Here is a 13802-nt window from a genome sequence, read left to right as displayed (position 1 = left end):
TGCTGGGGCGGGGGGTTGGAGACACAATTCAACTCATAACAGTAATAGAAGTTTACAAAAAAAAAAACCTCCAGGGACTTCTGTGGTGGCCCAGTGGTTAAGACTCCGCGTTCCCAATGCAGGGGGCCTCGGTTCGATTCCTGGTCAGGGAACTGGATCCCGCATGCCACAAGTAAGACTCTGTGCAGCCAAATATATTAAAAAAAAAAAATTCTCTAAAGTAAGAACTAGCATCTCACGTTTTGCTGTCTAAAATCTCTTCCCCACCAGATGTTATTATCACTGAAATTTTGCTCATCAAGGATATTTAGATACAAAACATAAACTCTTAAGTTGGCTGTGTTTGTCAATAAACTTGAAAGCAAGGAATTTGCTTTGTTTAAAGGAGTCACTCTTTGCAGCAGGATTCTGTCAAGTACATGTTACCAGTGCCCTATCCACTCCCTTCCATCCAGACAGGCAAGAGCCAAACCCCATCCTCTTGTGGGTGGCAGCCAAGCCCCTCCCTGGGTCTTGATTTCAAATGGTCATTCAAATCCATCCTCATGGTCTCTGTTCTGCAACAGAAACCAGTGTCCCTGTTTTATGTGACATTTGGGATGTACTTGGCAACACCAGCTACGTGACGATGCTATCAAGTTGCCCTTAGTGGGGTAAGGGAAACTATCATAAGTTCTTGGAGTTGGAAGGTATCTTAGATATCATTTCATTCAGTGGTTCCCACATCTGGCCGTGGGTAGGGATCCCTCAGGGAAATTCTAAAATATAACAATTCCTAGGCTTCATCAGAGAGATATTCAATCAGAGTGGCAGGGGCGAGCTGGACCTTAAAAACGCTCTCCAAAAAAACAAAAACAAACAAACAAACAGCTCTCCAGATGAGGCCCAGAGAGGCTGACTGACTCTTCATGCTTGCTCAGTGTTTAGTCGTTGACTGACTCCTAGTTAAGGGCTGGTTCCATGCTCCAACTTTCTTCTCCAATGGTGCCAGGGCTTTAACCCTGGTGAGGTTTGCAAGGTAAGCACAAAGACTCTCACTGCTGCTTTTTCCAGAGAGCCTTTCCAGGGCACAGCAGGTGTTGGAAGCGTTTGTGATTTATTCGTCGTGTAGCTTTGCAGCGGGTTGTGCAGGCTGATATGTCTCCTTCTAAGGGTTCTGTCTTTTATATTCTTTGTTCTGACATAATTTTTTACATCACTGAGCCATGCTTCCACGTTTTAAAATATGAATGTAGTTTTCTTTTTTTTTTTTAAAGGAGAACTAAAAGGATAGTTATAAAGAGCTGTCAACACCTTTCCATCAGAAACCACCCATGAGAGGTAGAGAGGTTGAAGAGAGCGGGGGCAGGGCAGAAAGAAAAACTGCAGGAAATCAGGTTCCCACAGAAGTGAGAATTTGGGATATAGAAGAGGAGGGCAAGGACTATGATCCAGCTCCATGTATTAGGACACTGTCTGGCTCTCGGGGCAGCTTGGAACGAGTCAGCCGTCTCAGAGTTAAGCTGGATGTAGAGGAAAGTTAGGAACCCGGGTGTTGGAGTCAAGCAGACCTGGGTTCACATTCAAGCTCTCTCACCAATTAGCCACATACGAATGTCTCTGAGCCTCAGTTTTCTCATCTGTAACATGAGGGTAGTAGCACCTCATAGGATGGAGGTGAGACTTGGGGTGTCTGATACCTGGTAGACAGTATACAAATGGCGGTGCTATGATCATGGAAGAGTTATGTTTGGGGGACTTGTGGGGACCTTTTTCTGTCTTGCTTGAGGCCTTGTGCATATATCCTTCCAAGAGAGAACATACCACTTTAGCAAATCATGTGGTATGAATTGAACATGGCCCTACTTTGTTATCAGAGGGAGGAGGCCCTGTCTCTGACCATCTGTTCCCCTTTCTGGTCTCCTGTTGCTGGATCTGAACTAGCAACCTTTTACTTTGCAAAAATGTGTCAATGCAGGAGAAGCGAGTTATGTTGGGAGGGGAGATGGAGGGGGAGGCCTCGAGTAGAAAAGTGTAGCTGGCTTTGGAGAGGACCTGAGGTGAGGCCAGAGGGGGTCAGCTCCAGACACTAGGGTGCTGGGCAGACATGAGGTTGAGGACGCAACATCTACAAAGAAAGTAAGACAACAAGTAGGAGCAGAGAAAGCGGGGACGACAAAGACAGGACAGGCTTCTGAACCTTACAACTCCACCCAGGCCTACCTTGCTGGGTGGACTTCAGTTTAAGCTTTGAATTCCTTTCTGGATGATGACTGGTCCACCTGAGCAGGATGCTCCTCCCCAGGTCCCAAGTTTTTCATCTCTAAGATGGACAAAACCCAAGGCCTCCCTCCTACATTGATTAGAACAAGTGAGGAGAGATCAGAACAGCTATAAAATTCTTGACTGTATTCCTTGAGGGATACATGAAGAGACCCTCCTACACTGTTGGTGGGAATGTAAATTGGTGCAGCCACTATGGAAAACAGTGTGGAGGTTCCTTAAAAAACTAAAAATAGGGCTTCCCTGGTGGCACAGTGGTTCAGAATCCACCTGCCAATGCAGGGGACACGGGGTCGATCCCTGGTCTGGGAAGATCCCACATGCCACGGAGCAACAAAGCCCATGTGCCACAACTACTGAGCCTGTGTTCTAGAGCCCATGAGTCACAGCTATTGAAGCCCGTGTGTCCCAACGACTGAAGCCCGCGTGCCTAGAGCCTGTGCTCCGCAACAAGAGAAGCTACTGCAATGAGAAGCCCGCACACTGCAATGAAAAGTAGCCCCCCGCTTGCTGCAAGTAGAGAAAACCTGCACACAGCAATGAAGACCCAATGTAGCCAAAAATAAATAAAATAAACAAATTTATTTAAAAAACAACTAAAAATAGAATTGCCATATGATCCAGCAACCCCACTCTTGGGCATATATCCAGAGAAAACTCTAATGTGAAAAGAAACATGCACCCCAATGTTCATAGCAGTACTATTTACAATAGCCAAGACACAGAAGCAACCTAAGTGTCCATCGACAGATGAATGGATAAAGAAGATATGGTGTATATATAATGGAATACTACTCAGCCATAAAAAAGAATGAAAAAATGCCATTCTCAGCAACATGGATGGACCTAGAGATTATCATACTAAGTGAAGTTAAGTCAGACAGAGACAAACACCATATCATATCACTTATATGTGGAATCTAAAATATGACACAAATTAACTTATTTATAAAACAGATTCAGAGACATAGAGAACAAACTTATGGTTACCAAAGGGGAAAGGGGGTGGAGGAGGGATACATTAGGAGTTTGGGGTTAGCAGATACAAGCTATTATATATAAAATAGATAAACAACTAGGACCTACTGTATAGCACAGGGAATTATATTCAGTATCTTATAATAAACCATAATGGAAAAGAATATGAAAAAGAATATATATATATATAATATATATCTGAATCACTTTGCTGTACCTCCGAAACTAACACAACACTGTATATCAACTATACTTCAATTTTAAAAAAAGAGACCCTTGAGGGCACATTCCCTCTCCCCTAGGGCTTTGGAAGGGGCAGTCTCTAACCCTTGAAAGGACTCAGGCAGGTCTGTGGGAGCCAAAATGCATCAACCTTATTTCTAAACTTTCGCTCTCTTTGACTGTGGCTGAATTAGTTGAGTTGTATTAACACAGGGGTAAATGCTGAATTTTGTGTGAGTCCACTCTTCATGCCTCAAAGACAATGCCCAGATGTTATTTTTATCCCAGATCTATTCTTGGCTTCTGAAGGTTTCTAAGCCCTTTGATATAGTGATTATCACTCAATCACTTAATACCTTAACAACAAAGTTTCTAGACAAAACAGCTATCCAGGTCATATCTTCTCTCTGAGCCTCAGTTTAATACGTAAAAGAAGGTTGTCTGAACAGCAAGGAAGGCTCCTTATTGTGATAAAATCCTACATCTCAAGAAGCAATGGCCCCAGGCAGTCCTCGGTGGGGATAACGCAGGGCACGTGGTTGACTGTAACAAGCAGGCGAAAGTAGGATAAAATGTGTGTCGAGCATTCTCTCAAAGGGGAAGAATTAAGCCATTCACTCTTCTTTTACCTTTCGTTTAATACACATGTATTGAGCAGTCAGAGTGCATAAAGGGGGACTTCCCTGGTGGTGCAGTGGTTAAGAATACGCCTGCCAATGCAGGGGACATGCGTTTGAGCCCTGGTCCGGGAAAATTCCACATGCCACGGAGCAACTAACCCCAGGAGCCACAACTACTGAGCCTGCACTCTAGAGCCCGTGAGCCACAACTACTGAATCCCGTGCTCCACAACGAGAGAAGCCACCGCAATGAGAAGCCCGCGCACCGTGACGAAGAGCAGCCCCTGCTCGCCGCAACTAGAGAACGTCCGCACACAGCAACGAAGACCCAACACAGACAACAATAAATAAATAAATATTTATTTATTTTTTTTAAAAAAATGCATAAAGAAAGAGTGCAGAAAAGACAGGTTCTGAGGAAGCTCCCGATGGAAGGAGGTGGGGCGGAGCACAGACCTCTTAGAAGGGCTTGTGCTGGGGGAGAGATTGTCCAGGCGGTGACATGGGATGTAATCTTTACCCTCTGATTTAGAAAAACCCACCTAGTTTCTCTATAGGTACCTTTCATTTGTGAGGCAGTTAACCCTATTTTGGGCTCAAAACATTTGATCAGGGTAGCCATGGGATAAGAGAGAATCATGAAAAAGCACCCTCCACAAACATCATCTGATATCACTTATATGTGGAATCTAAAATAATGATACAAATGAACTTACAAAACAGAAATAGACTCACAGGCATAGAAAACAAACTTATGGTTACCAAAGGGGAAAGGGTGGGGAGGGATAAATTAGGAGTTTGGTATTAGCAGATACAAACTACTATATGCATAAAATCGATAAACAATAAGGACCTACTGTATAGCACAGTGAACTATATTCAATATCTTGTAGTGGAAAAGAATCTGAAAAAGAATATATATATAAATTATAAATATATAAATATATATATTATAAAGAATATTTTATATATACATATATATATGAATCCCTTTGCTGTACACCTGAAACTAACACAACATTGTAAATCAACTATACTTCAATTAAGAAAAAGGCACCCTCACAACCAGAGCTCAGTCGTCTGCGGGTCAGCACAGCCTCGAACTGGCAGATCCAGGATGAGGAAGCAGGTTCCATGATGTGTTCTAAGTTCCTAAATTGGCCCACCAGGGAAAGGGCTGTCCTCACCGGAGAAGAGACTGGTGGTGAGAATGATGTTCCACACCCAACATTGGCCTCTGATCTGCCAGTAGAAGTGGCTGGACATGTAGCTAGAGATGCAGCAAGTCAGGGCATACAAGATGGCTGCTGAGTTAATGGCCCCAGGATGGTGCACACTGAACATGCCCAGCAGTGCCATGACAATAATGCCTGCAGGGTGGTAGTGGAGAGCCTGTGTTAGGTCTCACTCAACCCTCTTCTGGCAATTTCAGAGGAATCAGCTAGCCCGCTTTCTCCCAGACACAGGGCTTCCTGGATATCCAAACAATATCCCCCAGTTCTGTTGTCTAGAAAGCCACAATAGAATAACAATAGAATATACACATCCTTGCTAGAGCCATCCACCCCTTAGGTCTGCCCCTCACCTTGGACAGAAGAGAAGATCTGCAGATATTTTTTTCTGAACAAACCACCTACTTGGTTCTACCCCTTGAGAGAAATCCCTGATTAATTTTTTATCACCTCACCAGTGCCAAGGGCCAGGAACTGGGCACCCACACCAAGCACAGCACAGAGCAGACCACGATATGGAAGGACGTGGAAGACATCTGTATGGATAATTTCCTAGCCATTGTCACCTTGGTCAAAGTCATCACCAGAACCTCCAGAGGTTGGCTCTTTATCCAAGTTGTACTGAGCCAGGTCCTTTCGAAGCACACGCATGAGAATGACAGCCACAAAACCCACCAGTAAAAGCACAAGCACCATGGAATTGATGATGGACTACCAATGGATTTCCAGTGTTCGGGGAAAGAAACCGCCATCATCACCATGCACCTGTCACTCCAATGCTCACCTGACGTCTCAGACCAGTGCACGCTGTAGGTGTGGGTGAGGCCTAGGAACTCATCAGGTCATCATAACCCATCTGAACTGTGGGGCTTGACATCCTGCACTGAGACTCTGGCACATATAATCCAGTCTCTGTGGAATTCTAGGTGGAAGTCTAAATGGGTCCAGAGTCCTGCCTTGTGGCTGTGAGGCAGGAAGCAACTCTCCTCCATGGAGCCCACAAAGCCACAGATTGGCAAGTTGTCCACCACAAATTCAAAACAGTATAGTTCCTTTATGGCCTGGCATAGCTGTTCCACCTACAAAGAGCAAGTCAGGAGTCAGACAAGGCTTCCCCAGGCATTGGATTAGAGCAGGGTCAGCACTAATGACATTTTGGGCTGGATAATTCTTTGTTGTAAGGCTGTCCTATGCCTTGTAAGATGTGCCATCCCTGGCTTCTTACTAGATGTCAGTAGCGTCCCCCAGTAGTGACAATCAAAAATATCTCCAGACATATCTCCAAATGTCTCTGAGAGACAAAAGCCCCCTGTTGAGGGACTTCCCCTGTGGTCCAGTGTCTAAGACCCCTTGCTCCCCATGCACGGGGCCCACGTTCGATCCCTGGTCAGGGAACTAGATCCTGCATGCCACAATTTAAGATCCTGCGAGCCGCAACTAAGACCCGGTGCAGCCAAATAAATAAATAAATATTTAAAAAAAGGAAAAAAACCCCTGTTGAGAACCACTGGTTAGACCCTAGTATGTTGAGATTCTCCGAAATGAGCAAGTATGACTTGACAGGATGAAGGCCTAGAAGAAGAGGGATCAGGTGTAGGAAGGTCTGGAGTAGACTAAGGAAAAGTGCCCTAAGATAGAAATTGCTGAAGAAAAAAGCATGACAGGGAAAAGTAGGTGGAGTGTACAGGAGCCAGTTAAAAAAGCCGAGACGTAGGAATGGAAAAAAAATGACTATGTAGGACTGATAGGTGGGCCCTTATTACCAACAGAGAAGCTTCGAGTCAGGAGCCCTGGGTTCTGATATCAACTCTGCAATCCACTATCCATGTAATCTTGAAGTTACTTCTGAGCAAGTATGTTTCTTCAACAACCAAATGCAAATAATACTACCTGTCCTGCCTGCCATATGAGGTTGTAGTTAGAATCAAATCAGATCATTTCCCATAAAGGTGCTTTGAAAACCAAAAAAAAAAAAGACACCCTACACCTCTCCCCATTCTCCCAGTCAGAGGGACAAGCCAAGGGCTGAAGTGGCCCAGTCTGCCTTCTTGCCCGTGTCAGGGCTGGGTTAGAAGCTCAGGTTATGCATGTGCATGAGCTAGGGAGTCTTTAAAATCCTAGCTTTTCCCCAATTTCTCCCTGAGTTTGGGAGGAAGTGGGTGAGACTGGCCTGAGGTACCTTAGGGCCATCTCTGCCTGTGGCTCTTTTCTCTTAAAAACTTCTTTTCTGGAGGTTGAAATGAATCTCCCCATCAGTCTGTGAGGGGGGGGAGGAGGGGTTATCATCTCTCATATTTCACAGACAGGAATAGTAAAGAATTAAAAGCTTAAGTAATGTTCCCAAGGTCATGTGGTGAATTAGTAACCGAGACAGGGAAAGGATTCAGGTTTCTGGTCCTTTCCGTTTTGTTGCCTCAGCATTAGATCTCGCTGTCTCTTGTTAGGATTAGGGTCTGTAGCTGTGTATTAGTTCCGTCTTAACTTTGCTCATTAGAAAAAAAAGTGGGGCAACCCTTCCTTTCCTAAACTTCTACTGCAAATCTGCTTTGTGACTTTATTGGGCAAGACCTAAAAGATGTTCGAATTTTCCCCCAGCACAGCTGAATATCCTTGTTCTTTTGGCTATTGGTATTCTGCAGCAGCTGTCTGACAGAGATGGAGCGCTCCAACAAGGATGGGCCGGAACTCCAGCTGCTGGTAAGCAAGTGTTCACTATTTATAGCCAGAGGGGGGCTGTAAAAGAGTGGAATTTTTTCCTTCTGAGTCGTTTTGATGCAACCAACAGGAAGTGGGCTCTGATAGATGCTAAATTTGATGACATGAATGAGGTCTATTACAGCACTTCTCAAACTTGTCTGTGCATCAGAATCACCCAGAGGGGAGGGGCTTGTTGAAACACAGACTCCTGGGTACCACCCCCAGAGTTTGTGAATCAGTAGATCTGGGATGGGGCTTGAGAAAATGCATTTCTAACAAGTTTTTGGGTAATGCTGATGCTGCGGGTTGGAGAACCACTGCTTTATTGTAATGGGTGGAGTGTCCGGGCAAGGGCCATCGTATATGGTAGCAGATTGAACCCAAGAAAGGCACTGACATGCACCAAAAGACTCTTTCTGGTGATCTTACTGTCCTTGTCCAATCAAAATCAGTCACTTCTGAGCCGGCATTTCCAGGGCAAAGGTATTATTTTATAAAGAAAGAAAATGGCATAAGATTTAAAGGATAGGGTTCATAAGAAATATGTGTGTATATTATTTAATAAAAATTATTCCCTCCCCCCCCCACCTTTCTCCAGTGAAAAAAGTGTGACTTGTTAGGTCATTTTATCACATCGCAATGTTTGGAGTCAAGACTGGCAGGTTTCACCTGCACTTTCAACTCCAGCCAGAGACAAACACCGGCCTTGCCGGCTGAGGTATCCACCTTTGATCCATGGCCAGGAAAAAGCAAGCAGACAAGTCCTGGGAGAACATGGCTGATCTGCTAAGTAGACCAAGACTTTGGCTTTGGCCTTTCAATTTCTGGTATGAGATGGGCCTGTTTAAGTTTCCTGCTTCTTTTTGAATGAATTTTGATATTTTATATTTTCCTCAAAAATGATCCATTTCATTCAGACTTTGAAATAAGGAATATATATTTGTACAAATGATTCTTTTACAAGAATTTAAACGTCTTATATACAAATATCAAGTCATTATCATTATTTTACACCTGAAACTAATATGATGTTATATGTCAAATATATCTCAATAAATAAAGTTTAAAAAAAGAAGAATTATAGTTTCCTATATATGTGTGTTAATCCAGTTCCTAATTCCTAACTTTATTTGTATTTTTCCCCTTTTTCCTTGATTAGTCTAACTTAGTGGATTATTTATTATTGTAGCTCTTTTCTCTTTTCTGGGATGAACCAGCTCTGGATTTCTTTATCAATATGAAGACCTGCAAAGGGTCTGAGATTTTATCCTATTCGTAAGCTAACAGGTTAGTTAGTCTGTTGGTAGAGCATGCAAGCCTGCCAGGTCCAAGACAGCTAGAGTATTAGCATTTTTGCCACTTCCCACAGGTCCTTGCCATGGAGGCCGTGGGATGCTTTCTCACGTAGTAGGTTGGAGGAGAGGAATCCGAATCCTAAGCTTAGCAAACTCAACTCTTTCATAAGGAAAGTAAGAATGCCTGCCCTTGGCTCCAGGTAGGGGCACTCTCTCTAGCTTCCCAAGCTGTTTGCTACACAAACCTCCTTGAAAAGATAAGTCTAGAACAAAAGTACTCAGTGTGTCTGCTCCTGAGATGTGCAGAAATGCAAGCCACCCATGGGAGCACTGTCTCCCAACAATCAAGTCCACTGACTTTGTTTTCAACATCATCATGTTCTGCTTTCATTTTAAATGCTATTTTCCTTAGATTTTAAAAATTATTCTTTTTTTAGTCTTCTTGAATAGTCACTTCCTTCATATTCATTCTTAAGCTAAAAAGGTTTTAAGATTATGACTTTTCCTCTGAATAAACCTTTGACTACATCTCATAGATGTTAATAAGTAGTGTTCTCTTGATCGTTATTTGCTAAATTATCTAGCTTTTCTTTCTTATTTAGGAGGTTCCAAAGGTTTGAACAAAATGAATCCATCATCTTTGGCTCTGCTACTCTCTCAGTCTACTCTGGAAGCTGTTGTCTTTTCCTCAAACTTTGTAGATTAAAGCCACAAAGCCCTTTTTAATAGGATCTATGTGACTTGTGTGCTAAACAAGTTTACATTGCACTTCATTGCAGTTTAAGAGGAAATGGGATTTGGAAGATGAAGGTTCAAGCCTGACTCTGCCACTTCATACTGGTAACCCAATAAATGCCCATTTTGAGTCTCACTTTTGTCCACAAATGTCTGATTGAATTATATTATCTCTCATGTCCTTTTCAATTTATGACTCTAAGAGATTTGGAATTAGTTTCAATTACACTCTGAATGATTTCTAGGCTGACTTGTTAGCGGAAGCAACACAGCCAAGTGGAAAGCTCTCTGGCCTTAGAAACCGGAAAAGCTGAGTTCAACCCTTGCCATGGGCAGCAAATGCTTGATTCCTCACATGTTTTCTTGTGTGATGCTTTCAGAGGAAAGAAAATCACATGGCCCTGGCAGCTCATTTCCTCCCCCTTTTGTAGCAAGAAGCCAGCTCAGTTGGTCAGAGTTCACTAAGGAAGAAAGAGCCTGGGACTTCTCTGGTGGCGCGGTGGTTAGCAATCTGCCTGCCAATGCAGGGAATATGGGTTCGAGCCCTGGTCTGGGAAGATCCCACATGCCGTGGAGCAACTAAGCCTGTGAGCCACAACTACTGAGCCTGCGCTCTAGAGCCTGCGAGCTGCAGCTACTGAGCCCGCGTGCCACAACTACTGAAGCCTGCATGCCTAGAGCCTATGCTGTGTAACAAGAGAAGCCACCGCAGTGAGAAGCCTGCACACTGCAAGGAAGACTAGCCCCTGCTCGCTGCAACTAGAGAGAGCCCGCGTGCAGCAACGAAGACCAAACACAGACAAAAATAAATAATTTTTTTTTAAAAAAGGGAGGAAGAGCCTGATGCTGGAGGCTGAGCCTGGGAGCTTCCCTGTTCTAACACGCCTGTCTGTTTCACAGCTCAGGAAGCTCCATTACTACAGAATTACCTAGATGTTCCCGTGCTTCTTTCTCTAAACGTGTGTAGAGCGCTAAAGGCATGGAACACCTCTCCTGGGATGTGTCTGTCTGCCTCCTATGCTGAGTCCCACACACCTCTCTGGGGCATGATGGGACCTCAGGGATTCACGAACACTCGTTACTTCTATGCCTTCAAGTTTCCCCCTGATAAATCCTAGTTTTAATTAACACCATGTGTGCTGTTAATATGTGTGTTCCTGTCCTTTTCGTACAACTCATACTGTTGTTTTTTTAAAAATAAATCTATTTATTTATTTTTGGCTGCGTTGGGTCTACGCTGCCGCGTGGGCTTTCTCTAGTTGTGGTGAGCGAGGGTTACTCTTCCTTGCGGCGTGCGGGCTTCTCATTGTGGTGGCTTTTCTTGTTGTGGAGCACGGGTCTAGGCGCGCGGGCTCAGTAGTTGTGGCACCCGGGCCTAGTTGCTCCGCGTCACGTGGGATCTTCCCAGACCAGGGCCCGAACCCGTGTCCCCTGCATTGGCAGGCGGATTCTTAACCACTGTGCCACCAGGGAAGTACCCAACCCATACTGTTCGGTGAGCATCATACTAAGTGCTTTACACACAGCATTTCATTTAATCCCCATAACGAGCTTGACTGTCAGGTATATTATCCCCATTTTACAAACAGGGGAAACCTAGTGCTCAGAAAAGTTCAGCAATTTGCTGGAAGAGGCAAAGCTAGAGTTTGAATCAAATTGTTTGGTTTTCGGGCCTGTGCTTTTAACTCTAAAAGGGCTCCAATCACATCCTAGACATCACAGATAATTTTCCTGCAGCTGGCGCAAAAAGGTCTTATTAAAAAGAAAAATCAGTATGTTAAGACAATTTTTTTTTTTTTTTTTTGCGGTCCGCGGGCCTCTCACTGTTGTAGCCTCTCCCGTTGCAGAGCACAGGCTCCGGACACACAGGCCCAGTGGCCATGGCTCACGGGCCCAGCCGCTCTGCAGCATGTGGGATCTTCCTGGACCAGGGAACGAACCCGTGTCCCCTGCATCAGCAGGCAGACTCTCAACCACTGCGCCACCAGGGAAGCCCCAAGACAACTTTTTTAATAGATGAACATAAAGTGTAAGGGATGCCTTTTCCAATATTTCTGAAAACACCATGTGGAGAAGCAGCAGCTCTGATGTAACATGACTATGTTGTAAGAGGCAATTAATACATGGTGATGAAAATGTTTTTAGGGTTGTTCTTTTTTTTTAAGGAAAGGTTCAATTCAAGATGCATTCAGCACTCTTGAGGATGCAAAGCCCAGTCTCAGAGGGAGGAGGGAAGGAAGGTCAGGGCTGGCGGTGGTGTTTCAGGAAGCCCAGTACCTTGACCTCTGAGGTCCTAAGGCCAGAACACTCAAGGTAACTGCAGCTTCTCATTCTTTCCTTGCTGCTCTGTTAACACGATTTCCCAGATCTCACAGGAAAATTATTGGGAGCTCTAGTGTCTGTGAGAGTTCCCCAGCACTGCTGCTTAAAGAAAATAATTTGTTGTCCTACTGGTGACATGGTAGACTGTGACTAAGGACACCCGTTGTACAAAGGCAGATGGAGGAAAATCTTCATTTTTAGGAAATTAACTTGATTATGTTTCATGAGCTAAAAATGACCCTTTGGATCCATAGTGCTACAGACCCACATGGGTCTGTAGAGATTCCCTACCTTCCTAACAGCATTTTGTTACAAAATACTCTTTAATTCTTTTCCATAAGGCTCAAATGTCCTACTTTGACATGCTATTTTCAGTTTTTGTGAGCAAAATACTCTTCTGAGACTTGCCAGCACTCACATTAACTCATTCCTTTCTTTTCTCCCGGCTCAGCAAATAACAGATTCTCTGGGGTCCGAGCAGGGCCTAGTCTTCTAGATTCCCCCTTGACTCGCCTGTCATCTGATTTAAACAGATTCTCACTTCAGGGGACCCAGCAGTCCTCCAAGTGTCCCCGGAGGACTTGTGATAGCAAATATGTGTATATACTCTCAGCACCCAGATAGGTATAAGTATGCATCCTCGCTGAGCGATGTGCTAAAACAGTGAGGTGAATGGCCTCACTGGGCTTGTGAAGTAAAGCACAAGACTTTGCTGGTATACCTAAACGCAGATGCATGGAGAGCCACACAGAAACACATGCACGTCCATATAGAAATAGATACATTACCCAGAGAAAGCAGATGGAGGCTCGGAGGACTTCCTATAAGAGGTATATGTCAGGGAGGAAGAAATTTTCCTCTACCCTTCTAGGTTCTTTTGGCTGGTCTAAGAATTAATTTGACATAAGATGGATGAACAGGAGAAAATCAAACAAAAGTTTAATAACATGCATACAAGGGAGAGACCCAGAAGTGAGTAACTCGCCAAAACGGCCGAAACCCTCACCTTAAAGACCATCCTCAGTTAAAGACAAAAGAGGATGTTGGGAATAGTGGTTTGGGATCTCAAAGGGGGAGGAAGGCAATTGACATGGAGATGGAAAAGCAAATGTTTGGTGAACAAATGTTTGCTGGGCCATGCAGAGATAACAAGACATGGAGAGGAATTTTGACAAACAGGCCTTGCCAGGTTCCTCCCTGTCTGCGCACCTAGTTCATACTATAGTTACCTATGGTGAAGGCTCCCTTCCTGGAACTGGTCCTCTATCTCCATCCTTTAGGCAGTTAGGGGGAAGATCAAAGGTTCTTCCTGAGTCTTTTGGGCCTTGATTATTTTCAGCTCAAAATAATCCACATGCCAAAGGGATATTTTTGGGGTGGTGAATTTTGCTCCCCTACACCAACAAATACCTTCAATAGACTTTTGATTTCAAAGGATG

General features: G+C 44.2%; 1 pseudogene across 1 annotated transcript in view; it reads right to left on the bottom strand.

The window, feature by feature from the left end:
* Positions 1 to 13802, bottom strand: part of LOC309798627 (transmembrane 9 superfamily member 1-like) — an 80533-nt pseudogene that overhangs the window by 10142 nt on the left and 56589 nt on the right. The window contains exons 2-3 of the transcript in view: positions 5770 to 6393; positions 5270 to 5452 (exon numbers count right to left, since the gene is read on the bottom strand). The product of the transcript in view is annotated as a transmembrane 9 superfamily member 1-like (transcript). The remainder of the gene's footprint in view (positions 1 to 5269; positions 5453 to 5769; positions 6394 to 13802) is intronic.

Source organism: Mesoplodon mirus (assembly GCF_964341445.2).
Source record: "Mesoplodon mirus genome assembly, chromosome: 2".
Lineage (NCBI taxonomy): Eukaryota > Metazoa > Chordata > Mammalia > Artiodactyla > Ziphiidae > Mesoplodon > Mesoplodon mirus.
This window is presented reverse-complemented; position numbering and strand designations above follow the sequence as displayed.